The sequence below is a fragment of the Pan paniscus genome, chromosome 20 (assembly GCF_029289425.2).
Source record: "Pan paniscus chromosome 20, NHGRI_mPanPan1-v2.0_pri, whole genome shotgun sequence".
In the NCBI taxonomy this organism is placed as follows: domain Eukaryota; kingdom Metazoa; phylum Chordata; class Mammalia; order Primates; family Hominidae; genus Pan; species Pan paniscus.
In genome coordinates, this window is record NC_073269.2 from 47,679,971 (window position 1) to 47,706,318 (window position 26,348).

Consider the following 26,348-nt stretch of genomic DNA (forward strand, 5'->3'; position numbering starts at 1 on the left):
TTTGGAGTAATATCATACTCTCCCCACCTGTATATTCAGAACAATAACACAGGGGATTTATACATCCCGTGCAATATTGAAAGTAATATCGTCCTCTCTCCATCTGGATATTAAAAAAGAATATCAGAGGGGGGAGTACACAATACATCCCCTTTGTATTGGGAGTAATTTTATCTTCTCTCCTTTTAAATATTAAAATCAATATCACCGGGAAGGTTTACTCCCTCTGTGATATTGAAAGCAAAATCATCCTCTACCCCCTGGATGTAAGAAATAATATTATGGGGAGGGTGTACATCTTCTAAGATATTGGGAGTCATATTACTTTCTCCCCTCCTGGATATTAGAAACAATATGAGGGGGGAGGGGGTACAGACCCAGCAATTTTGAAAATATATTATCCTAACCCCCACTGGATACTAAGAACAATATCACAGGGGGATTGTACACCACCTGCGATATTGAAAGTTATATCATCCTCTCTTCCGCTGGATATTAGGACAATATCACAGGGGGTGTGTAAACCCCCTCTGATATTGAAAGTAATATCATCCTCTCCCTCCCTGGATATTAGGACCAATATCTCAGGATGGTTGTACACCCTTTGCGATATTGGGAGCAATATTATCCTCTTCCACCCTGGATATTAGGAACAGTATCACAGGGTGGGGTACACCCCCTGCGATATTAACAATAATATCATCCTCTCCTCCCCTGGATATTAGAAACAATATCACAGGGATGCGTACACCCCCTGTGATATTGAAAATAATATCATCATCTTTTCCTCTGGATGTTAGGAACAATATCACACAGGGGGTTTACACCGCCTGTGATATTGGGAGTAATATCATTCTCTCAACCCCTGGATATTAGGAATAACTTCACAGGGGGAGTGTACACCCCCTGCGATATCGGGAGTAATATACCCTTCTCCCCCTGTGAATATTAGAAACAATATCACAGGGAATCTGTACATCCCCTGTGATATTGACAATAATATCATCCTCTCTCCCCCAGATATTAGGAATAATATCATAGAACGGGTGTACACCCGCTGGAATATTGGGAGTAATATCATTTTCTCCACCCCCGGATATTAGAAACAATATCACGGAACCAGTGTATACGCCCTGCAATATTGACAGTAATATCATCCTCTCTTTTCCTGGATATTAGGAACAATATCACAAGGGGGTGTACATGCCCTGTGCTGCTGGAAATAGTATCATCCTGTGTCTTCCTGGATATTAGGAACAATATTACAGGGGGAATGTACACCCCCTGTGATATTGGGATTAACATTTTTCTTTCCCCTCCTGGATATTAGAAACAATATCACAGAGAGGGTGTACCCCCCTGCAATATTGGAGTTATATCATCCTCTTTCGTTCTGGATATTAAAGACAATATCTCAAGGGGTGTGTACACCCCCTTCAGTTTTGGAAGGAATGTCACCCTCTTCTCTCCTGGATATTAGGAACAATGTCACAAAGAGGATGTACACACCCTGCGACATTGGGAGTAATATCATCCTTTTTCCCCCTTGATATTAGAAACAATATCCCAGCGGGGTGCACACCCCCTGTGATATTGGGAGTAATATCATCCTCTCTCCTGCTGCATATTGGCAACAATATTACAGAGTGTATGTATACCCCCTGTGATATTGGGAGTAATATTCTTTCTCCCCATGAATTTTAGGAACAACATCACAAGAGGGGTGTACATGCCCTGGGATATTGGGAGTAATATTATTCTCTCACCCCCTGGATATTAGGAAGAATATTACAGCAGGGTGTACACCCCCTGTGATACTTGGAGACATATCCTCTCCCCTTCTGGATATTTTGAACAATATGATAGGTGGTGTACAGCCCCTGCCATATGGGGAGGAATGTCATTTTCTCCTTTCCCGGATATTATGAACAATATCACAGTAGGGTGTACACCCACTATGATATTGCAAGTGATATCATCCTCTCTCATTCTGAATATTCCACTTCCCCCTGGATATTATGAATAATATCCTAGGGGGGTGTACACCCCCTGCGATATTAAGAGTAATATCAGCCTCTTTCTTCTGGATGTTACAAACAATATCGCAGGGGGGTGTACACTCTCTGAGATATTGGGAGTAATAGTATCCCCTCCCCTCCCTGGATATTACGAACAATATCACAGGGGAGTGTACACCTCCTGTGATATTGGGAGTAAATTTTCTCTCATTCCGGATATTATAAACAATAACACAGTAATGTGTACACCGCCTGCGATATTGAAAGTAATATTATCCGTTTTCCCTCTGAATATTGTGAACAATATCACAGGGAATTGTACACCGCCTGCGATATTGACAGTTATGTCATCCTCTTTCCCCTAGGATATTATGAACCATATCACAGGGTGGTGTATATCTTCTGCGAGATTCAGAATAATATCATCCTCTCTTCTTCTGGATATTATGAACAATATCACAGGGAGTGTACAGTTTTTGTGATATTGTTAGTAATATCATCCTCTCCCCTTCTTAATATCATGACAATATCACAGAAAGGTGTACACCACCTGCAATATTGGGAGTAATATCATCCTCTCTACCTCTGGATATTACGAACAATATCACGGGGGGGTGTACACTTCCTCTCCTCCCCTGGATATTATGAACAATATCATAGAGTGTTGTACACACCCTGCGATATTGGGAGTAATATAATCGTCTCTTCCCCTGAATATTACAAACAATAAAACAAGGGGGTGTACACCCCCTGTGATATTAGGAGTAATATCATCATTTCCCCATCTGGATATTACGAACAATGTCAGAGTAAGGTGTACACCTTCTGCGATATTGGCAATAATATCATATCTCCCCTTCTGGATATTAGGAACAATATCATAGGGGGGTGTACACCCACTGTGATATTTGGAGTAATATCACTCTCTCCTTCCCTAAATATTACGAACAATGACACAGGAGGGTTTTCACCCCTTCTGATATTGAGAGTATTATCCTCTCTCCCCTGGATATTACAAAAAATATCACAAAGGGGTGTACACCCTTTGTGATATAGGGAGTAATATCCTCTTTTTCCCTGGATATTATGAACAGTATCACATAGGGGTGTAAACCTTCTGCGATATTGAGAGTAATATCCTCTCCTTGCCTGGATATTACAAACAATATCACAGGAGTTCTACACCCCCTGCCATATTGGGAGTAATATCGTCTTCTCCTTCCCTGGATATTATGAACAATATCACAGAGTGGTGTAAACCTTCTGCGATATTGGGAGTAATATCATCCTCTCTTTCCCTGGACATTACGAACAATATCACAGGGGGGTGAACACCCTCCCCAATAGGGCGAGCTATATCACCATCTACACCCCTGGATATTATGAACCATATCAAAGAAGGGAGTACACCCCCCGTGATATGGGGAGCAATATCACTCTCTCCCCTTTTGATATTATGAACCATATCACAGGGGGCTATACACCCTTCGCTTTATGAAGAACAATATCACCCTCTTCCCGTCTGGATATTATGAACCATATCACAGGGGAGTGTGATCCTTCCGCGATATAAGGAGCAATATCACCCTTTCTTCCCCTGGATATTACGAACCATATCACGGGGGGTGTACACCCCCCTGATATGAGGATAAATGTAAATTTCTCCCCCCATGAATATTATGAACCAATCCAGGGGGGTGTACCCCCACTGCGATATGGGGAGCAATAGCACCCTCTAACCCCCTGGATATTACAAACCATATCACAGAGGGGTGTACACTTCTGGGTATTACGAACCATACCACAGGGGTTGTACACCCCTCGGGTTATGAAGAGCAATATTTTCCTCTTTCCTCCTGGATATTACGAACCATATCACAGGAGGATGTACGTCCCCCGCGATATGGGGAGAAACATCACCCTTTCCTTTCCTGGATATTACCAACCATATCACGGAGGGTTTACACCCCCTGCGATATGGGGAGCAATATCACTCTCTCCTCCCCTGGATATTTCGAATCATATAACAATAAGGTGTACACCTTCCTCGATGTAAGGAGCAGTATCACCCTCTCCACTCCTGGATATTACGAACCATATTACATGGGGGTGTACACTCTCCACAATATGGGCAGCAATATTACCTTTTTCTTCCCTGGATATAACAAACCATATCACAGAAGGGTATACATCCCCTACAATATGGGGAGAAATATCACCCTCTCCCCCACCCAGATATTACAGACCATAACACAGGGGGGTGTACACACAGAATATTTACGATATCACAGAAGGGGTGTACACCCTTTGCGATATTAGGAGAAATATCATTGCCTCCCCTTCTGGATATTAGGAATGATATCACGGTGGGGGTGTTCATGCCCTGAGATACTAGGAGTAATACCTTTCTCTCCCCACCCCTGAATATTAGGAACAATATCAAATGGGGGTTTACACCTTCTGTGATTTTGAGACTAATAACCTCTCCCCCACTGGATATTAGGAAAGACATCACGAGGGAGGTGTACACCTTCTGTGATATAGAAAGTAATATCATCCTCTCCTCCTCTGAATATTAAGAACCATATCACAGGAGGAGTGCACACTCTCTGCGATATTGGGAGCAATATCATCCTCTTTCTTCCTGAATATTAGGAAGAATATCACAGGGAAAGTTATGCCTGTAATCCCACGACTTTGGGAGGCCAAGGCGGGTGGATTATTTGAGGTCAGGAATTCAAGACCAGCCTGACCAACATGGTGAAACCCCATCTCTACTAAAAATACAAAAATTAGCTGGGTATGGTGACAGCTGCCTATAATCCCAGCTACTCCGAAGGCTGAGGCAGGAGAATCGTGCGAACCTGGGAGGCAAATGTTGCAGTGAGCCGAGATTGCGCCATTGCACTCCAGCCTGGGCGGCAGAGCAAGACTCCATCTCAAAAAAAAAAAAAAAAAAGAATCACTGGGGGGGGGTGTACACACCATTCGATATTGGGAGTAATATCATCCCCTTTCCCCCTAAATATTAGGAACAATATCACAGGAAGCGTGTACATCCCCTGCGATATTGAAAGTAATATCATCCTCTTTCTTCATGGATATTAGGAACAATATCACAAAGGTGGTGTACACCCCCTGTGATATTGGGAGTAATATCGTCCTCTCCCCCCATCGATATTAGGAACAATAACACAGGGTTGGTGTACACCCCTTGTGATATTTGGAGAAATATCATAATCTCCCCAACCTGGATATTAGGAACAATATCACAGAGGGGAGGACACCCCCTGGAATATTCACAGTAACATCATCGTTTCCTTTCCTGGATATTGGGAATAATATTATCCTCTCCACCCTGGATATTAGGAACAATATCACAAGAGGCGTGTACACCCTTTGCGATTTTGGGGGTAATATCATCCTCTCCCACCCTGGATATTAGGAACAATATCACAGGGAGGGTGTACATCCCTCTGAGATATTAAGAATAATATCGTCCTTTCCCCCATGGGTATTAGGAACAATACCATGAGAGGTGTGTACACCCATTGTGATATTGGGAATAATACTATTTCACCCCCCCCCACGGAAGTTGGGAACAATATCACGGGAGGGGGCTGTACAGCCCCTGCAATATTGGGAGTAATATCATCCTTCCGTTTCTTGGATATTAGAAACAATATCACAGGGGGGGGCACACTCCCTTCAATATTAAGGGTAATATCACTCTCTTTCTTCCTGAATGTTAGGAAAAATATTACAGGGGAATGTACACCCCTTGCAATATTTGGAGTGATATCTCCTCTCCTTTTCTGGATATTAGGAACAATATCAAGGGGGGGTGTACACCTTCTGCAATAGTGGTGGTAATGTCATCTTCTTTTTCCCTGGATATTAGCAACAATATAACAAGGAAGGTGTACACCCCCTGCGATGTTGAAAGTAATATTATCCTCTCCTTTTCTAGATATTATGAACAATATTACAGGGAAGGTGTACATCCCCTGCGACACCGGGAGGAATACCATCCTCTCCCATCCTGGATATTAGGAACAATATCACAGGTGGGGTGTAGACCTCATGCAATATTGGGAGTAATATCATCCTCTCCCTCTGGATATTATGAGGAATATCACAGAGGGTTTACATACAGGGTGTTTAAGATATTGAGAGTAATATCATCCCCTCCCTAACTGGATCTTTTGAACAATATCACAGAAGGATGTACACTTCCTGTGACATTGGGAGTAATATTATTCTTCCTTTTATGGATATTACAAATAATATCACAGGTTGGTGTACAGTCTTTGCTATATTGGGAGTAATATCATTCTCTCCCCCCCTGGATATTATAAACAATATTACAGTGGGGTGTACACCCCCTGTGATGCTAAAAGTGATATCATCCTATCCCCTCCTGGGTGTTAGGAACATTATCACAGAGGGGGCACAACCCCTGAGATATTAGGAGTAATATAATTCTCTCCCACAGGGATATTACAAAAAATATCACAGAGGCTGTACACACAGGGTGTTTAGAATATTGAGAATAATGTCATCTTCTCCCTCCCTGGATATTACAATGAAGAGATAACATCCATTACTGCTGCTACAGTGGAGGTACAACTGATGGTGTTTGCATTAGTTTCCTGCCATCTGCCATCATCCTTCTGGATTTTGAAGATACCAGACTGGTGAATTCCGTGAAAGAGATGAGTGGACCAACACTCGTCTCGCAGAAGTTGGCAAGGAATACATCAATTTCCTGACCCTTGCCCTTAGGCCATTACTCTAACAGGGGTCATGGTGATGTTTCCAACCATGGGTTTTATGCCAGCAAGACCTTCATGGCCAACAGCTTCTGAAAGATAACAATACTCACCTTTGTTCAGTGCTCAGTTACCTAAGCAAATGATTGTAGGTCTTTTCCAAGGGAAGCTGGAGAATCCCAAAGTTGTATACTTCCCTTGGTTTTGCATGAACCTGCCTCATGAGAACCCAGTCTCTTTTTGAATTAGACCTTCTTATGTGAGAACTGTCTCAGGTTTTAACTGGATGAAGGATGATGACTTTATATGAGGGCTGCTGACATCTGTTTCTGTTCCTCTTGAAGATTTCTATTTCCTGTTACTGAAGGGACTCACTTGTCGGCCATTTATATCTGTTGTCCCTAATGAAACATACTCTAAGAGGTAAGTGCTAGATATTGCAAAGCAGTCCTCCCCTGATGCACTCTGGCACTGGTGCCAGCTCCTTATGCCCACCTTGCATTGATGGCAAAGTGCTGGCCTCTGCCATTCCCTCATCTTCTCACCACTTTGTTGCTATGAATGGAGCCCATCTCTGTAACAGTGTGGCCTGCTTTAATGTCTGACCCATGAAGAATATCCAGCACTTGATCTTAGCCATGCTGGTGTCCCTCTCACTGGGGCAGTGGTCATGGGCAGCCTTTTTTTTTTTTTTTGAGACGATGTTTTGGTATCGTTGCCCATGCTGGAGTGTAGCAGTGCAATTGGGGCTCACTGCCACCTCCGCCTCCCAGGTTCAAGCAATTCTCATGCCTCAGCCTCTGGAGTAGCTGTGATTACAGGCGTCTGGCACAACACCCATCTAATTTTTTGTGTTTTTAGTAGAGACAGGGTTTCACCATGTTGGCGAGGCTGGTCTCAAACTCCTGACCTCAGGGGATTCACCCACCTTGGCTTCCCAAAGTGCTGGGATTACAGGCATGAGCCACCCTGCCTGGCCATCGTGGGCAGTCTTTTTTTTTTTTTTTTTTTTTTTGCGGGAGACTGGAGTTTTATGTTTTATTATTACTCAAATCGATCTCTTTGAGCATTTGCGGAGCAGAGGTTTTTTTTTTTTTTTTTTGAGAGAGTCTTGATCTTGTCGCCCAGGCTGCTGGAGTGCCGGGGAGCAGAGTTTTTAAGGATAACTTGGCGGGTGGGGGGAGCCAGTGAGCCAGGAGTGCCGATTGGTCAGGGATGAAATCACAGGGAGTAGAAGCTGTCTTCTTGCGCTGAGTCAGCTCCTGGGTGGTGGCCACAAGATCAGATGAGCCAGTTTATCAATCTGGTTGGTGCCAGCAGATCCATCAAGTGCAGGGTCGGCAAAATATCTCAAGCACTGATCTTAGGGGCAGCTTAGGGAGGGTCAGAATCTTGTAGCCTCCAGATGCACGACTCCTAAACCATAACTCCCAATATTGTGGCTAATGTTAGTCCTAAAAATGCAATCTAGTCCCCAGGCAAGAAGGAGGTCTGCTTTGGGAAAGGGCTATTACTGTCTTTGTTTTTTTTTTTTTTTTTTTCTTCTTTCTTTCTTTTTTTTTTTTTCTTTTTTATTGATCATTTTTGGGTGTTTCTTGCAGAGGGGGATTTGGCAGGGTCACAGGACAATAGTGGAGGGAAGGTCAGCAGATAAACAAGTGAACAAAGTTCTCTGGTTTTCCTAGGCAGAGGACCCTGCGGCCTTCCGCAGTGTTTGTGTCCCTGGGTACTTGAGATTAGGGAGTGGTGATGACTCTTAACGAACATGCTGCCTTCAAGCATCTGTTTAACAAAGCACATCTTGCACCGCCCTTAATCCATTCAACCCTGAGTGGATACAGCACATGTTTCAGAGAGCACAGGGTTGGGGGTAAGGTCACAGATCAACAGGATCCCAAGGCAGAAGAATTTTTCTTAGTACAGAACAAAATGAAAAGTCTCCCATGTCTACCTCTTTCTACACAGACACGGCAACCATCCGATTTCTCAATCGTTTCCCCACCTTTCCCCCCTTTCTATTCCACAAAACCGCCATTGTCTTCATGGCCCGTTCTCAATGAGCTGTTGAGTACACCTCCCAGATGGGGTGGTGGCCGGGCAGAGGAGCTCCTCACTTCCCAGTAGGGGCGGCCGGGCAGAAGCGCCCCTCACCTCCCGGATGGGGCGGCTGGCTGGGCAGGGGGCTGACCCCCCCCACCTCCCTCCCGGACGGGGTGGCTGGCCGGGCGGGGGGCTGACCCCCCACCTCCCTCCCGGACAGGGCGGCTGGCCGGGCAGAGGGGCTCCTCACTTCCCAGTAGGGGCGGCCGGGCAGAGGCGCCCCTCACTTCCCGACAGGGCGGCTGGCCCGGCGGGGGGCTGACCCCCCCACCTCCCTCCCGGACGGGGCGGCTGGCCGGGCAGAGGGGCTCCTCACTTCCCGGTAGGGGCGGCCGGGCAGAGGCGCCCCCCACCTCCTGGACAGGGCGGCTGGCCGGGCGGGGGGCTGATCCCCCCACCTCCCTCCCGGACAGGGCGGCTGGCCGGGCGGGGGGCTGATCCCCCCACCTCCCTCCCAGACGGGGCGGCTGGCCGGGCGGGGGGCTGACCCCCCCACCTCCCTCCCAGATGGGGCGGCTGGCCGGGTGGGGGGCTGACCCCCCCACCTCCCTCCTGGACGGGGCGGCTGGCCGGGCAGAGGGGCTCCTCACTTCCCAGTAGGGGCCGCCGGGCAGAGGCACCCCTCGCCTCCCGGACGGGGCGGCTGGCCAGGCGGGGGACTGACCCCCCCACCTCCCTCCCGGACGAGGCGGCTGGCCGGGCAGAGGGGCTCCTCACTTCCTGGTAGGGGCGGCCGGGCAGAGGCGCCCCTCACCTCCTGGACGGGGCGGCTGGCCGGGCGGGGGGCTGACCCCCCCACCTCCCTCCTGGACGAGGAGGGAGGACTCTCCTCACTTCTCAGACGGGGTGGCTGCCGGGCGGAGGGGCTCCTCACTTCTCAGACGGGGCGGTTGCCAGGCAGAGGGTCTCCTCACTTCTCAGACAGGGCGGCCGGGCAGAGACACTCCTCACATCCCGGACGGGGCGGCAGGGCAGAGGTGCTCCCCACATCTCAGATGATGGGCGGCCGGGCAGAGACGCTCCTCACTTCCCAGATGTGATGGCGGCCGGGAAGAGGCGCTCCTCACTTCCTAGATGGGATGGCGGCCGGGCAGAGACACTCCTCACTTTCCAGACTGGGGAGCCAGGCAGAGGGGCTCCTCAAATCCCAGACGATGGGCGGTCAGGCGGAGACACTCCTCACTTCCCAGACGGGGTGGCTGCCAGGCAGAGGCTGCAATCTTGGCACTTAGGGAGGCCAAGGCAGGCGGCTGGGAGGTGGTTGTAGCGAGCCGAGATCACGCCACTGCACTCCAGCCTGGGCGCCATTGAGCACTGAGTGAACGAGACTCCGTCTGCAATCGCGGCACCTCGGGAGGCCGAGGCTGGCGGATCACTCGCGGTTAGGAGCTGGAGACCAGCCCAGCCGACACATCGAAACCCCGTCTCCACCAAAAAAATACGAAAACCAGTCAGGCGTGGCGGCGCGCGCCTGCAATCGCAGGCACTCGGCAGGCTGAGGCAGGAGAATCGGGCAGGGAGGTTGCAGTGAGCTGAGATGGCAGCAGTACCGTCCAGCTTCGGCTCGGCATCAGAGGGAGACCGTGGAAAGAGGGGAGAGGGGAGAGGGGAGAGGGGAGGGGGGGAGGGGGGAGGGGAGAGGGGAGGGGGAGAGGGGAGAGGGAGCTCTATCTACCACACAGTCTTGGGTGCCGCAATCACTCTGGGCAGTCTTAAGGATGATAGTCAGCTCCTGGTTCTTCTTCTACAGTAGACCCAGTCCAAGATGCCCACTGATCGAGTTTGGATCTGTGTCCCCACCCACACCTCATGTGTAATTGTAATCCCCAATGGTGGAGGTGGTCCTGGTTGGGCCGGTGAGAATTGAGTGGATCATATGGGTGGATATTTCATGAATAATTTAGCACCATCCTCTAGGTGCTGTCTGGTGATAGAGTTCTAAAAAGATCTGATTGTTCAAAAGTGTGCAGCACCTCTCCTACCACTAGCTCCAGCTCTGGCCATGGAGGATGAGCCTGATTCCCTTGTGCTTTTTGCCATGACTCTAAGTTTTCTGACACCTCCCCAGAAGTTGAGCTGATGGCCAGCATCATCCTTTTTGTACAGCCTGTGGAACCATGAGCCAATTAAACCTGAGTTTTTATAATTAATTACCCAGTCTCAGGTAATTCTTTATAGCAATGCATGAAGAGACTAATACATGCACTTCTGAACCATGTTATTCTTTACCCCAAAGCTATACATCCGTGCAATTCTGTGCTGATCCTAACCACCTGCAGTGAGCCCACACTCCTCAGGTTCTGGGCAAATTTTTCCACCAGCCTAACCTCACATCCAATGCTAGCCCCAATTTTGCGATCTCAGGCCACTCACACTAATCTAAAACTTGCCACAAATTCAAAAGGTCCCATCACTCTCAGGATGACTATTCAGATAGCATCACTCATGGAACTAAAAAAAATCACTGGGGTGGGGATCACATCCCGGCATTTATAGAGTGACTACATCCCAGACATGTGAAGAAAACTGAGGACAGAACCCCAAGGGCTTGAAAGACCTTGCCGAGTGTGGAGCCCTGAAGTGCGCAGACCACTCGGTTGTCCCCCAGGGGCCTGGGAACCTTGCCAAGTGCGGAGTCTCTAGAGCAGAATCCACACCACTGGGGAGGTGGATTTCAGGCCAGAAACCTTCAGGGACCTGGAGTCCCAACACATGCTAAAAACAGGGGTAGGGGCACAGATATGAAAGATTTTGGAGTATTTGGAGTCCAGAAGAGAAAACTGAAGGTGGCAGCGTGGAGCGCTCAGAAGATGGCGGAGACCATGGAGCCCAAAAAATCCAGAAAAAGAGGCGGGGAGAGGGGATGGACCTCAGAAGCATTCAGAACGCACAGGGCCCCTCCAAGGTCGCTTTCACACTGCCAGGGCTTCCTCTGCAGCTGCAGAGCTGCACTTTTCCTCTGTCCCAACCAAAATATGTCCCTTGAAGGTCTCATCTCCCATGGACTGGATCTGGATCTGGGCCTCATTTATCCAGGGGCCTCAGTCCTCAAGGAGGCCATTGTCACTCTGCTTCCCGATAGAGTCCTCTTAAGTTAGTAAATGCCCTTCAAGGGACCCATGGTTTGTCCTTATTCCTCCCTGAGTCTTCTCCTTCTGAGGGAGGAAGTTTTCAAACACCCCCAGGATTTACTGCCAGAATTTCACCCTCTGAAACCTCCTCCTTCCCTAGACCCAGTCCGGCTCCTCATCCTCAGGCCCCCAGACCCCATGGAGGTGTCCCATGCAATGGGTTTTTTCTAGATTGACAGCCTCCCCTCCTCAGCGCACAACCCAGAGACTCACCATGTCCTGAGCAGCGAGCCACCGCATAAACAGCCATGAGACCTCACTCCAGCCAAATAACACTTTATTTTTGTAGTTTCAATGCTTTTCTTCCCCAAGGAAAGGGAGGAGCTCAGGAGAACAGTGTCATCAAAATTTCCTGGTGGTTGTTTAATCACAGCAGCAGAGTAGGTCAGGAAACTCTTCCAGATTACCCTCTTCCTCCTGAAATTAAAGGAAACATGCACGACTCATGAACTGATAAGGTTTCTCAACAATTGTGCGAATATCCTGCTGGATTTATGAGCTGAAAGTAAACCTGAATGACTTGTGCTGCTTGTCCAGGCATTCTCTTCTTCAGGAAATATGAGATGTTGTTTGGAAGCATTTCAGAAGCAAGGGAAGCTGTTTTGTTGAATACATAGATGAGCATCTTCTTGATTAGAAACTTCAACCCAGCGATTAAGGGTCTCGTTACTAGTTTTGAGACATATGTCATTAATTGGTCGGCAAACCATTTTTTTATCAAATCCATCAGAAAATCGACCACTTTCTCCACTAGCATTTCCATGGCCATGTTCATTATAAGTGAAGTAAATGAGCCCACAAAAAGTGTAATGAGTGTTCTGTTGGTTTCACGTAAAGATATATAATGGTGTCATCCCTGGAGAGCGTGGCCATTTTATGGGAGGTGACGTGGAGAGGGCGGGCCAAGATGGCCAATTAGAAGAGGCTGCCTTCCACTGAATTAAAGTCTCAGTGAATTTCACGATAAGCACGTGAACTGAAATATTCAGGTTCTCACATTGGGACTGACTAGGCAAACAACTTGACCCAGGAGAACAAAGAAAACAGGGGTGGGTGATGAACCACGCTATATTGGAACAAAGCCAAAGGAACCTTCTCGCACAGCCAAGAGAAGCTGTGAGTGTGTGACCCCGCCCCAGAAACCATTTTTCTCCCATGGATCTTTGCAACCAAGAAATCAGGAGATCCTCCCATGGGCTGAGTCACAGGGGCCTTGGGCCTGGTACACAGGGCTGTGTGGAGTGTTGGCAGAGCAGCTGCTCAGACACAGACCGAGACCCAGGAGGTTTATACAATCCAGCCTTGAGAAACCAGGAAAGGTGGGAGTTCCGTTGGTACATTCCCCCAGGAAGGGGGCTGAATTCAGGTGTTATACGAGTTGTTAAGAAATTATTTTGGGCAGACAGGGAGGAAAAGGGGTCCTTGGGAAGTTCTGTTTCTTTTTAAAGCAGCTCCAGAAATGAGTCTTGTCTAGCAGGAAAGCCCCGGCTTTTAGAGTTCTCCAGTAACCTTGATGTGCAGATGCCGGCCATTAGAAACTGGGTCCACCCAAACATAGCGATTCCCGTCCTCTTCTGGCCCTTGCCCCCACCTGTGCCTGGCGATATGGCCACCCCAATATATCCCCACGTGTGTAGGAAGTCAGGGTGTCCGGCACGTGCATATTCAAAGGCTAGGGTGGGAGGGCCAGTTTTTCCGTGGGCTACATAAATGACATGCCTGGTCGAACCAATCCCCTGAACCCTATGCAAATCAGACACCGCGTCCTCCAGTTTCTTCGTATAACGCATTGGTATCCACAGCACTCCGGGTTTCCTCTTTCGGCTTTGGAGCCCCCCTCCCTCTGTCTCAGTATGGGGAGCTCTTCCTTCGTTCTTGCCTATTAAACTGCACGCCTTAAAGTCACTGTAAGTGTGTTTGTGTCATTTTCTCCAATTCCGTGTGAGACATGAGCCCTGGTGTTCCTCCACTCATCACAGCCATATCACAGGGAGCCAGAAAGCCTCATGCTGTGGTCCCCATCTTCACGGCACTTCTCAAGTCCCACGGGCTTGGAATACCAGCCAAGCAGTGGCAAGATAGCAAGCCCAGTGCCTGAGACTACCGAGTTCTGGGTGGTTGGGGCGGCCACCGTCTCTGTTTCCGTAGACTCAGACAATCTAGACTTCGGGCTCCAGGGAGTGCAGCTGGTCTGGAGCAGGAGGGGTCCCCCACAAGGCAGCACTGCTGCTGTGCCAGATAGTGGCCAGACTGTTTCTTTAAATTTGACCTTGATTCATCCCTCCTCACTGGGAAGGTCCTCCCTGTTGGAATTTCAGGAACTCCAGCCAGGGTTATAGGGTTGGTGGGAAGCCTGATCTCTTTCTGGGTTGGAGGTCCTCCGGGGATGGGCGGCTGCCATCTTTGTAATTGTGGACTCAACCTTTTCAGCTGAAGCAAATGAACAAAGCTGGGAGCATCACATTTCCTAACTCTAAAATATATTACACAGCCATAGTCACCAATACAGCATTGTACAGGTATAAATGTGGACACACAGATTGATGTAACAGACCAGAGAATCCAAAATGAAAGCCACACATTCATAGGCAACTGATCTTTGACAAAGCTGACAAGAATATACACTAGGGAAAGCACACCCTTTTCAATAATTGGTACTGGGACAGTTGCATTGTCATGTGCAGAAGAATAAATCTGAACTCCTATTTCTTACCATGTTTACAAAAATCAATTTAAAATGAATTATAGACTGAAATGTATGTACTGAAATGGTCAAAATATGAGAAGAAACTTAGGGAAAACTCTTCTGGTCATTGTCTAGTAAAGAGTTCATGAGTAAGACTTCAAAAGTACAGGCAACAAAACCAAAAAGAGACCAATGCAAATTTAAACCAAACTAAAAATTTTAATTAAATTCAAAAGCAGTACACCATTTTTCTATCTCATGCCTAAGAAAATGGACCACGTCATCCACTAGCATTTCCATGGGATGTTCATTAAAGGCAAAGTAAGTGAGCCCATGATAAGTGTAATGAGCCTTCTGTTTGTTTCAGGTGAAGTAAAGTAATGGATATTCCTGGAGTGGTGTGGATTTTACAGAAAGTGATGTAAAGGGGGCAGGCCAAGATGCCCAATGAGAAGCAGCTGCCTTCCCCTGAATGAAAAGCACGGTGAATTCAGCACCTTGAACTGAAATATCCAGGTTCCTACGTTGGGACTGATTAGGGAAACGACTTCACCCAGGAGAAGAAACAAAGGGGGTGGGTGATGATGAACCCAGTATCGGCACAGAGCCAAAGAAAACTTCACCTACAGCCAAGAGAAGCAATGAGTGAGTGCATGACCCCTACCCACAAACGATGCTTCTCCCATGCATCTTTGCAACGCATGGATCAGAAGATCCTCCCATTAGCTCATGCCATAAGGGTCTTGGGTCAGATACACACAACCGTGTCGAATGTTGCCAGAGCAGCCGCTCAGACACTCACAGAGACTCCGGAGTTTTATATACTTGGAAAGCTGGGCAAGGCGGGAGTTCCATCTGTACATTCCCTTAGGAGAGGGGCTGAATCCAGGGAGCCAAGCAGCCTCATTCTATGGGTCCCACTTCCACAGCACCTCTCAAGTTAAGACCTACTGGCTTGGAATAGCAGCCAACCAGTGGCAATCGGCTGGAGACTGCCTGAGACTACAGTTTTCTGGGGAGGTGAGGGCGGCCTCCATCTCTGTGTTTCCATGGACTCAGACACTCTAACCTGCAGGCTCCAGGGAGTCCACGTAGTCTGGTCCACCACAAGGCAGCACAGCTGCTGTGCCTGATTGTGGCCAGACAGATTCCTTAAGTGGGACCTTGATTCATCCCCCGCTCACTGGGTAGGGCCTCCCTTTGGGAATTTCAGGAACTCCAGCCATGGTTATATGGTCGGTGGGAACCATGATCTTTTTCCAGGAAGGAGTCCCTGTGAGGAGGGGCAGCTTCATCTCTGCAGTTGTCGACTCAGCCTTTCTGAAGCAAATAAACAAAGCTGGGAGCATCACATTTCTTGACTTCAAATTATATTACAAAGCCATCATCACCAATACAGCATGGTAGTAGTATACAGACAGACACACAGATCTGTGTAACAGACTAGAGAGCCCAGAAAGAAAGCCATACATTTATAGCCAACTGACCTTAGACAAAGCTGATAAGAATATACATTGGGGAAAGCACACCCTTTTCAATAATTGGTGCTGGGACAACTGAATTGTCATATGCAAAAGAATAAAACTGGACTCCTCACCATATTTACAAAAATCAATTGAAGATGAATTATAGACTTAAATATATGTACTGAAATAATAAAAATATGAGAAGAAACCTAGAGAAAACACTTCTGGTTACTGTCTAGAAAAGAGTTCAAGAGTACGACTTCAAAAATACAGGCAACAAAACCAAAAATAGACCAATGCAAATTTAAACCAAACTGAAAATTTTAATTATATAAATTCAAAAGCTTTACTGAAACAAAAATCTGCTGCACAGCCAAAGAAATAATCCTCTCAACAGAGTGAGCAGACCAACTGCAGAATGGGAGAAATTATTTGTAAACTTTTCCTTTGACAAAAGACTAATACCCAGAGTAAACAAAGATCTCAACTACAACAGAAAATTCCAAAGAATCCCATTAAAAAGTGGGCAAAGGACATAAAGAGACTTTTTAAAATTTTTTTATCTTATTTATTTATTCATTTGTTTTTTTGAGACAGGTCTTGCTCTATTATCCATGCTGCAGTGCAGTGCCATGATCTTGGCTCACTGCAACCTGTGCCTACTGGGTTCAAGCAATTCCTGTGCCTGAGCCTCCTGAGTAACTTGCACCACAGGCACAAGCCACAGCACGTGGCTGATTTTTTGTATTTTTAGTAAAGACGGGGTTTTGCCTTGTTGGCCAGGCTAATCTCTACCTCTTTGCCTCAAGTGATCCATTGACCTCAGCCTCCCAAAGTTCTGGGGTTACAGGCATGCACAACCGCACCTGGACAGGAATCAGTTTTTAAAAGAGCACATATAAATGGCCAAAATGTATTTCAAAAAAGTGCTCCGCACCATGAATCGTCAGAGAAATGCTCATTAAAACCACAATGAGGCTGGGTGCACTGCCTCACAACTGTAATTCCAGCACTTTGGGAGGCTGAGGCAGGTGGATCACGAGCTCAAGAGATTGTGACCATCCTGGCCAACATGGTGAAACCCTGTCTTTACTAAAAATACAAAAATTAGCCGGGCATGGTGGCACGTGCCTAGAGTCCCAGCTACTCGGGACGCTCAGGCAGAAGAATCGCTTGAACCTGGGAGGTGGAGGTTGCAGGGAGCCGAGATCGCACCACTGCACTCCAGTCTGGCAACAGAGTGGGACCCTGTCTCAAAAATATCAACCACCACCACAATGAGATATCTTACTCCCGTCAGAATGGGTATTATTAAAAAGACAAAAACATAACAAATGTTAGTGAGAATGTGGAGAAAAGGGGAAATCTTATGCATTGTTGTTGGAAATGTAAATTAGCACAGATTTTATGGCAAGCACTACAGAGATTTCTGAAAAAACAAAAAATAAAACAACTATTCAGTCTGCAATTGCAGTACTGGGTACCTACTCAAAGGAATAGATCAAAACGCACGGAAATATTTGCTGCAGCATTATTTACAGTAGCAAAGATATGGAATCACCCTGCATGTCAATCAACAGAAGAATGAATTAAGAAAATGTGGTATATATACACACAGGAATACTATTCAATTATAAAACAGTAGAAAATCATGCCTTTTGCAGCAACCTGGAAGGAACTTTAGGTCATTATTTTGGGTAAAAGAAGACAGGAAGAGAAACCCAAATATCACATTTTTCAGGACCGGCAGGGTAGTTCACACCTGTAATTCCCATGCTTTTGGAAAACAGTATAAGAGAATTGCTTGATGACTGGGTGACACAGTGAGACCCTATCTCTATAAAAAAAATATATATATATATATATAGAGAGAGAGAGAGAGAGAGAGAGAGAGAGAGAGAAATCAGCTGGGCATGGAAGCTGGGACTACAGGTGCGTGCCACCACACCCAGGTAATTTTTTTCTGTTTTTAATAGAGATTGGGTATCACCAGGTTGCTCTGGGTGGTCTTGAACTCCTGAGCTCAGGCGATCTGCCCTCCTTGGTCTCCCAAAGAGCTGGGATTACAGGCGTGAACCACCACTCACAGCCTTCCTCCCTTTCTCCCTTCAGGTGATTGCTCAGATGCCACTTATTCTTGGAGGATATCCCTGACCAACTTATAGAATTAGCGGGAACCTTATGGTTGACACACTTCCTATGTCCCTCACCGGCTTTCTTTTCTTGTGGAGGACTTACAGCTATCTGAAATACAGCATGTTTCTTCCTTGATTTCCTTTCTCTCCTCCCGAGAATATCAGTTGCATGAGGCCAGTAACTGTTTCTCTCTTCTCTGAGTCTCCTGTAACCATCAGTAGCATACAGATAGTGTATCCTTAATATCTCCTTGTTCAAAAGGTGAATTTCTTGAAGCTGGGGGGCAGAGGTTGCAGTGAGTTGAAACTGTGCCACTTGACTCCAGCCTGGGCATAAGAGAAAACTTCATTCCTTTGGGAGGGGTGGAAGATAAATTTCTCTATACATGAAAAATTGGACATTGGGAATCAAGTATAGCCACCTTAGTTTTTGTGTGATAATTCCAGCCCTGTCAACTTGTAGGAATCATGTTTGATGGATGCTTTTGCTGGAGGCTATTGCTGTGTAATAAAATATCCCTAATTAGTAGGAAAAAAATAACCATCATTGATTTGTGCTCACAAATGTTGTGAACCAGAGGTTCTGATGAGGAGAGTGGAGATGATTTGTCTGTGCGATCTCGGCTCACTGCAACCTTTGCCTCCCAGGTTCAAGCTTCTTCTGCCTCAGCCTCCCAAGTAAATTGGATTACAGGCACGTGTCACAATGCTTGGCTAATTTTTGTATTTTTAGTAGAGACAGGTTTTCATCATGTTGACCAGGCTGGTCTCGAACTCCTGACTCCAGGAGATCAGCTCGCCTCAGCCTCTCAAAGTGCAGGAAATACAGATGTACACCACTACACCCACTCTTAAGTTTTTACTTATGAATAATAACACTGACAGTGCTCTAAATTCTCTAAATGGTCAAATGGATAAAGAAATAAGACCCAACTATATGGTGCCTTAAAGAAATCTACTTCACCTATAGAGACACTGAAAGGGAAATGAAAACAGGGAAATGGAAAAGGATATTTCATGAAGCTGGAAACCAAAAAAGTGCCAGAGTAGCTATACTCATATTAGATAAAATAGACTAAAATCACAGACTGTAACAACAAAAGACAAGGAGGGTCACTAGTTAATGATAAAGAGGTCAATCGGCAAGAGGATACCACAGTGATTAATGCCTAGGTACCCGGCTCCAGTTTTTTCAAATGTAAAAAGCAAACATTGATTGCCATTCCAAGATGGCCCAATAGGAGCAGCTCCAGTCTGCATCTCCCAGCCTGATCCACACAGAAGATGGTGATTTCTGCATTTCCAACTGAGGTACCTGGTTCATCTCATTGGGCTGGTTGGACAGTGGGCGTAGCCCATGGAGGGCTAGCTGAAGCAGGGCAGGGCATTGCCTCACCTGCAAAGCACAAGGGGTTAGGGGGTTTCCCTTTCCTAGACAAAGGAAGCCGTGACAGACTGTACTGGGAAAATTGGGACACTCCCACCTTAATACTGTGCTTTTCCAATGGTCTTAGCAAATGGCACACCAGGACATTATATCCTGTGCCTGGCTCAGTGGGTCCCACGCCAATGGAGCCTTGCTCACTGCTAGCACAGCAGTCTGAGATCGAACTGCAAGGTGGCAGAATGGGTGGGGGAGGGGCGTTCACCATTTCTGAGGCTTCAGCAGGTAAACAAAGTGGCCTGGAAGCTCGAACTGGGAGGAGCCCACTGCAGCTCAACGAGGCCTGCCTACCTCTGTAGACTCCATCTGTAGGGGCAGGGCATAGCTGAATAAAAGGCAGCAGAAACTTCTGCAGACTTAAACGTCCCCGACTGACAATGCTGAAGAGAGCAGTGGCTCTCCTAGCACAGTGTTTGAGTTCTGTGAATGGACAGACTGCCTTCTCAAGTGGGTCCCTGACCCCGGTCTAGCCTAACTGGGAGACACCTCCCAGTAGGGGCCAACTGACACCTCATACAGCCAGGTGCCCCTCTGAGACAAGGCTTCCAGATGAAGGATCAGGCAGCAATATTTGCTGTTGTGCAATATTTGCTGTTCTGCAGCCTCTGCTGGTGATACCCAGGCAAATAGGGTCTGGAGTGGACCTCCAGCAAACTCCAACAGACCTGCAGCTGAGGAACCTGACTGTTAGAAGGAAAACTAACAAACAGAAAGGAATAGCATCAACATCAACAAAAAGGACATCCACACCAAAACCCCATCTCTAGGTCACCATCATCAAAGACCAAAGGTGGATAAAACCACAAAGATGGGGAGAAACCAGAGCAGAAAATCTGAAAATTCTAAAAAGCAGAGCACCTCTTTTCCTCCAAAGGATCGCAACTCCTCGCCAGCAATGGAACAAAGCTGGATGGAGAATGACCTTGACAAGTTGACAGAAGCAGGCTTCAGAAGGTCAGTAATAACAAACTTCTCTGAGCTAAAGAGGATGTTGGAACCCATCATAAAGAAGCTAAAAACATTGAAAAAAGATTAGATGGATGGCTAACTAGAAAAAACAGTGTAGACAAGACCTTAAATGACCTGATGGAGCTGAAAACCATTGCACGAGAACTATGTGATGCATGCAGAAGCTTCAGTAGCTGATTCGATACAGTGGAAGAAAGGATATAAGTGATTGAAGATCAAATTAATGAAATGAAGTGAGAAGAGAAGTTTAGAGGAAAAAGAGTAAAAAGAAACAAACAAATCCTCCAAGAAATATGGGACTATGTGAAAAGACCAAATCTACGTTTGATTAGTGTACCTGAAAGTGATGGAGAGAATGGAACCAAGCTGGAAAACACTCTTCAGGATATTACCCAGGAGAACTTCTGCAACCTAGCAAGGCAGGCCAACATTCAAATTCGGGAAATACAGAGAACACCACAAAGATACTCCTCAAGAAGAGCAACCCCAAGAAACATAATTGTCAGATTCACCAAGGTTGAAATGAAGGAAAAAATGTTAAGGGCAGTCAGAGAGAAAGGTCGGGTTACCCAGAGGGAAGCCCATCAGACTAACAGCGGATCTCTCAGCAGAAACTCTAGAGCCAAAGGAGAGTAGGGGCCAATATTCAACATACTTAAAGAAAAGAATTCTCACCATGAATTTCATATCCAGCCAAACTAAGCTTCATTAGTGAAGGAGAAATAAAAATCCTTTACAGACAAGCAAATGCTGAGAGATTTTGTCAACACCAGGCCTGCCTTACAAGAGCTCCTGAAGGAAGCACTAAACATGGAAAGGAACAACTGGTACCAGCCACTGCAAAAACATGCTAAATTGTAAAGGCCATTGATGCTAGGAAGAAACTGCATCAACTAATGGGCAAAACAACCAGCTAACATCATAATGACAAGACCACATTCACACATAACAATATTAACCTTAAATGTAAATGGGCTAAATGCCCCAATTAAAAGACACAGACTGGCAAATTGGATAAAGAGTCAAGACCCATCAGTGTGCTATATACAGGAGACCCATCTCACGTGCAGAGAAACACATAGGCTCAAAATAAAGGAAGGGAGGAATATCTACCAAGCAAATGAAAAGTTAAAAAAAAAAAAGCAGGGATTGCAATCCTAGTCTCTGATAAAACAGATTTTAAACCAACAAAGATCAAAAGAGACAAAGAAGGCCATTACATTATGGTAAAGGAATCAATTCAACAAGAAGAGCTAACTGTCCTAAATATATATGCACCCAATACAGGAGCACCCAGATTCATAAGGAAAGTCCTTAGGGACCTACAAAGAGACTTAGACTCCCACATAATAATAATGGGAGACTTTAACACCCCACTGCCATATTAGACAGATCAATGAGACAGAAGGTTAACAAGGATATCCAGGACTTGATTTCAGCCCTGCACCAAGCAGACCTAATAGATATCCACAGAACTCTCCACCCCAAATCAACAGAATATACATTCTTCTCAGCACCACATCACACTTATTCCAAAATTGTCCACATAGTTGGAAGTAAAGCACTCCTTAGCAAATGTAAAAGAACAGAAACCACAACAAACTGTCTCTCGGACCACAGTGTAATCAAATTAGAGCTCAGGATTAAGAAACTCACTCAAAACCACACAACTACATGGAAACTGAACAACCTGCTCCTGAATGACTACTGGGTTAATAACGAAACGAAGGCAGAAATAAAGATGTTCTTTGAAACCAATGAGAACAAAGACACAACGTACCAGAATCTCTGGGACACATTTAAAGCAGTGTGTAGAGGGAAATTTATAACACTATATGCCCACAAATGAAAGCAGGAAAGATCTAAGATCAACAACCTAATATCACAATGAGAAGAACTAGAGAAGCAAGAGAAAACAAATTCAAAAGCTCGCAGAAGGCAAGAAATAACTAAGATCAGAGCAGAACTGAAGGTGATAGACACACAAAATAACCCCTCAAAAATCAATATATCCAGGAGCTGGTTTTTTGAAAAGATCAACAAAATAGACCACTAGCAAGAGTAATAAAGAATAGAAGAGAGAAGAATGAAATAGATGCAATAAAAAATGATAAAGGGGGTATCACCACTGATCCCACAGAAGTACAAACTGCCATTGGAGAATACTGTAAACACCTCTAGGCAAATAAACTAGAAAATCTAGAAGAAATAGATAAATTCCTGGCCACATACACACTCCCAAGACTGAACCAGGAAGAAGATGAATCCCTGAATAGCCCAATAACAGGCTGTGAAATTGAGGCAATAATTAATAGCCTACCAACCACAAAAAGTCCAGGACCAGATGGATTCAGAACGGAATTCTATCAGAGGTACAAAGAGGTGCTGGTACCATTCCTTCTGAAACTATTCCAATCAATAGAAAAATAAGGAATCCTCCCTATCTCATTTTATGAGGCCAGCATTATCCTGATACCAAAGCCTGGCAGAGACACAACAAAAAAAGAGAATTTTAGACCAATATCCCTGATGAACATCGATGCAACAATCCTCAATAAAATACTGGCAAATCAAATCCAGCAGCACATCAAAAAGCTTATCCACCAAGATCAAGTTGGTTTCATCTCTGAAATGCAAGGCTGGTTCAACATATGCAAATCAATAAATGTAATCCATCACATAAACAGAACCAAAGACAAAAACCACATGATTATCTCAATAGAGGCAGAAAAGGCCTTTGACAAAATTCAACAGAACTTCATACTAAAAACTCTCAAAAAACTAGGTATTGATGGGACATATCTCAAAATAATAAGAGCTATCTACGACAAACCCACAGCCAATATCATACTGAACGGGCCAAAACTGGAAGTATTCCCTTTGAAAACTGGCACAAGACAGGGAGGCCCTCTCTCTCCACTCTTATTCAACATAGTGTTGGAATTTCTGGTCAGGGCAATCAGGCAGGAGAAGGAAATAAAGGGCATCCAATTAGGAAAAGAGGAAGGCAAATTGTCCCTATTTGCAGATGACATGATTGTATATCTAGAAAACCCCATCATCTCAGCCCAAAATCTCCTTAAGCTCATAAGCAACTTTAGCAAAGTCTCAGGATAAAAAATCAATGTGCAGAAATCACAAGCACTCTTATACACCAATAACAGACAAACAGAGAGCCAAATCATGAGTGAACTCCCATTCACAATTGCTTCAAAGAGAATAAAATGCCTAGGAATCCAACTTACAAGGGATGTGAAGGATCTCTTCAAGGAGAACTACAAACCACTGCTCAATGATACAAAAGAGGACACTAACAAATGGAAGAACATTCCATGCTCACGGATAGGAAGAATCAATATCATGAAAATGGCCATACTGCCCAAGATAATTTATAGATTCAGTGCCATCCCCATCAAGCTACCAATGAGTTTCTTCACAGAATTGGAAAAAACTACTTTAAAGTTCATATGGAATCAAAAAGGAGCCCACATTGCCAAGACAATCCTAAGCCAAAAGAAAAAAAGCTGAAGGCATCACGCTACCCGACTTCCAACTATACTACAAGGCTACAGTAATCAAAAGAGCATGGTACTGGTACCAAAACAGATATATAGACCAATGGAACAGAACAGAGGTCTCAGAAATAACACCACACATCTACGACCATCTGATCTTAGACAAACCTGACAAAAACAAGAAATGGGGAAAGGGTTCCCTATTTAATAAATGGTGCTGGGAAAACTGACTAGCCATATGTAGAAAGCTGAAACTGGATCCCTCTCTTACATCTTATACAAAAATTAATGCAAGATGGATTAAAGACTTAAATGTTAGACCTAAAACCATAAAAACCCTAGAAGAAAACCTAGGCAATACCATTCAGGATATAGGCATGGGCAAGGACTTCATGACTAAAACACCAAAAGCAATGGCAACAAAAGCCAAAATAGACAAATGGGATCTAATTAAACTAAAGAGCTTCTGCACAGCAAAAGAAAGTAATATCAGAGTGAACAGCCAACCTACAGAATGGGAGAAAATTTTTGCAATCTACCCATCTGACAAAGGGCTAATATCCAGAATCTATAAAGAACTTCAACAAATTTACAAGAAAAAAATCAAACAACCCCATCAAAAAGTGGGCAAAGGATATGAACAGACACTTTTCAAAAGAAGACATTTATGCAGCCAACAGACACATGAAAAAATGCTCATCATCACTGGTCATCACAGAAATGCAAATCAAAACCACAGTGAGATACCATCTCACACCAGTTAGAATGGTGATCATTAAAAAGTCAGGAAACAACAGGTGCTGGAGAGGATGTGGAGAATTTGGAACCGTTTTACACTGTTTGTGGGAGTGTAAACTAGTTCAACCATTGTGGAAGACACTGTGGCAATTCCTCAAGGATCTAGAACTAGAAATACCATTTGACCCAGCAATCCCATTACTGGGTATATATCCAAAGGATTATAAATCATGCTACTATGAAGACACATGCACACATATGTTTATTGTGGCACTATTCACAATAGCAAAGACTTGGAACCACCCCAAATGTCCATCACTGATAGACTGGATTAAGAAAATTTGGCATATATACACCATGGACTACTATGCAGCCATAAAAAAGGATGAGTTTATGTCCTTTGTAGGGACATGGATGAAGCTGGAAACCATCATTCTAAAACTAAAAATCAATACCCAGAGGAACCTTGGAAAATGAACAAACTCATGAAAATTATACAACATGCTCCTGAACAACCAACGGGTTAAGGAAGAAATTAAGTAATAAATTGCAAATGTTTTTGAAGCAAATGAAAATGGAAATACAACACACCAAACTCATTGTGTGCAGCAAAAGCAGCATTAAGAAGGAATTTTATACCAATAATGCCTATATCAACAAAGCAGAAAGACTTCAAAAAAATAACCTAATGACACACTCCGAAGAACTACAAAAGTAGGAACCAACCAATCCTAAAATTAGTAGAAGGAAATAAATGTTAAATATTAGAGCAAAAATGAATGAAATTGAAACTCTAAAGTAACAAAGAACATCAATAAAAAGAGTTGTTTTTCTGAAAAGATAAAATTGACGAACCCTTGGGGAGACTAATTAAGAAGTGAAGTCGGAAGACTCAAATAAAAAAAATTGGAAATGAAAAAGAAGACAGAATAACTGAGACTTCAGAAATATAAAAATCATTAGCAAAGATGAGAAACAACTATGCGCCAAAAAACTAAAAATCCTGGAGAAAATTGATAAGTGTCTGAACACATACATCCCGCTAAATGTGAACCATGAAGAAATAGGGAATCTTATAAACCAATAATGAGTAATAAGATCAAAGTCATCACAAGAAGGCTGTCATAAAAACAAAGCCCAGGACGCGATGGGTTAACTGCTGAATCCTACCAACCATTGAAAGAAGAAGTAATAACAATTCTACTCAAATTCTTCAAAAATTGAAAAAGGATGGAGTAATTTGTCACTCATTTTAGGAGGCCACTGTTATCCTGATACCAGGCTCTAGCTCCCAGATGACATTTCTTCCTTTTTCGTTTTTTGTCTTTTTTTGTTTTTTGAGATACAGTCTCCCTCTGTCACCAGGCGGGAGTG

At 45.0% G+C, this 26,348-nt stretch overlaps 1 long non-coding RNA gene across 2 annotated transcripts in view; it reads right to left on the reverse strand.

Moving 5' to 3' along the window:
* Positions 1-26,348, reverse strand: part of LOC100979105 (uncharacterized) — a 51,352-nt gene that overhangs the window by 14,962 nt on the left and 10,042 nt on the right. For both annotated transcript variants that reach the window (XR_610800.7, XR_010110894.1), the window contains one exon: positions 12,235-12,438. This is a non-coding gene — a long non-coding RNA (uncharacterized LOC100979105). The remainder of the gene's footprint in view (positions 1-12,234; positions 12,439-26,348) is intronic.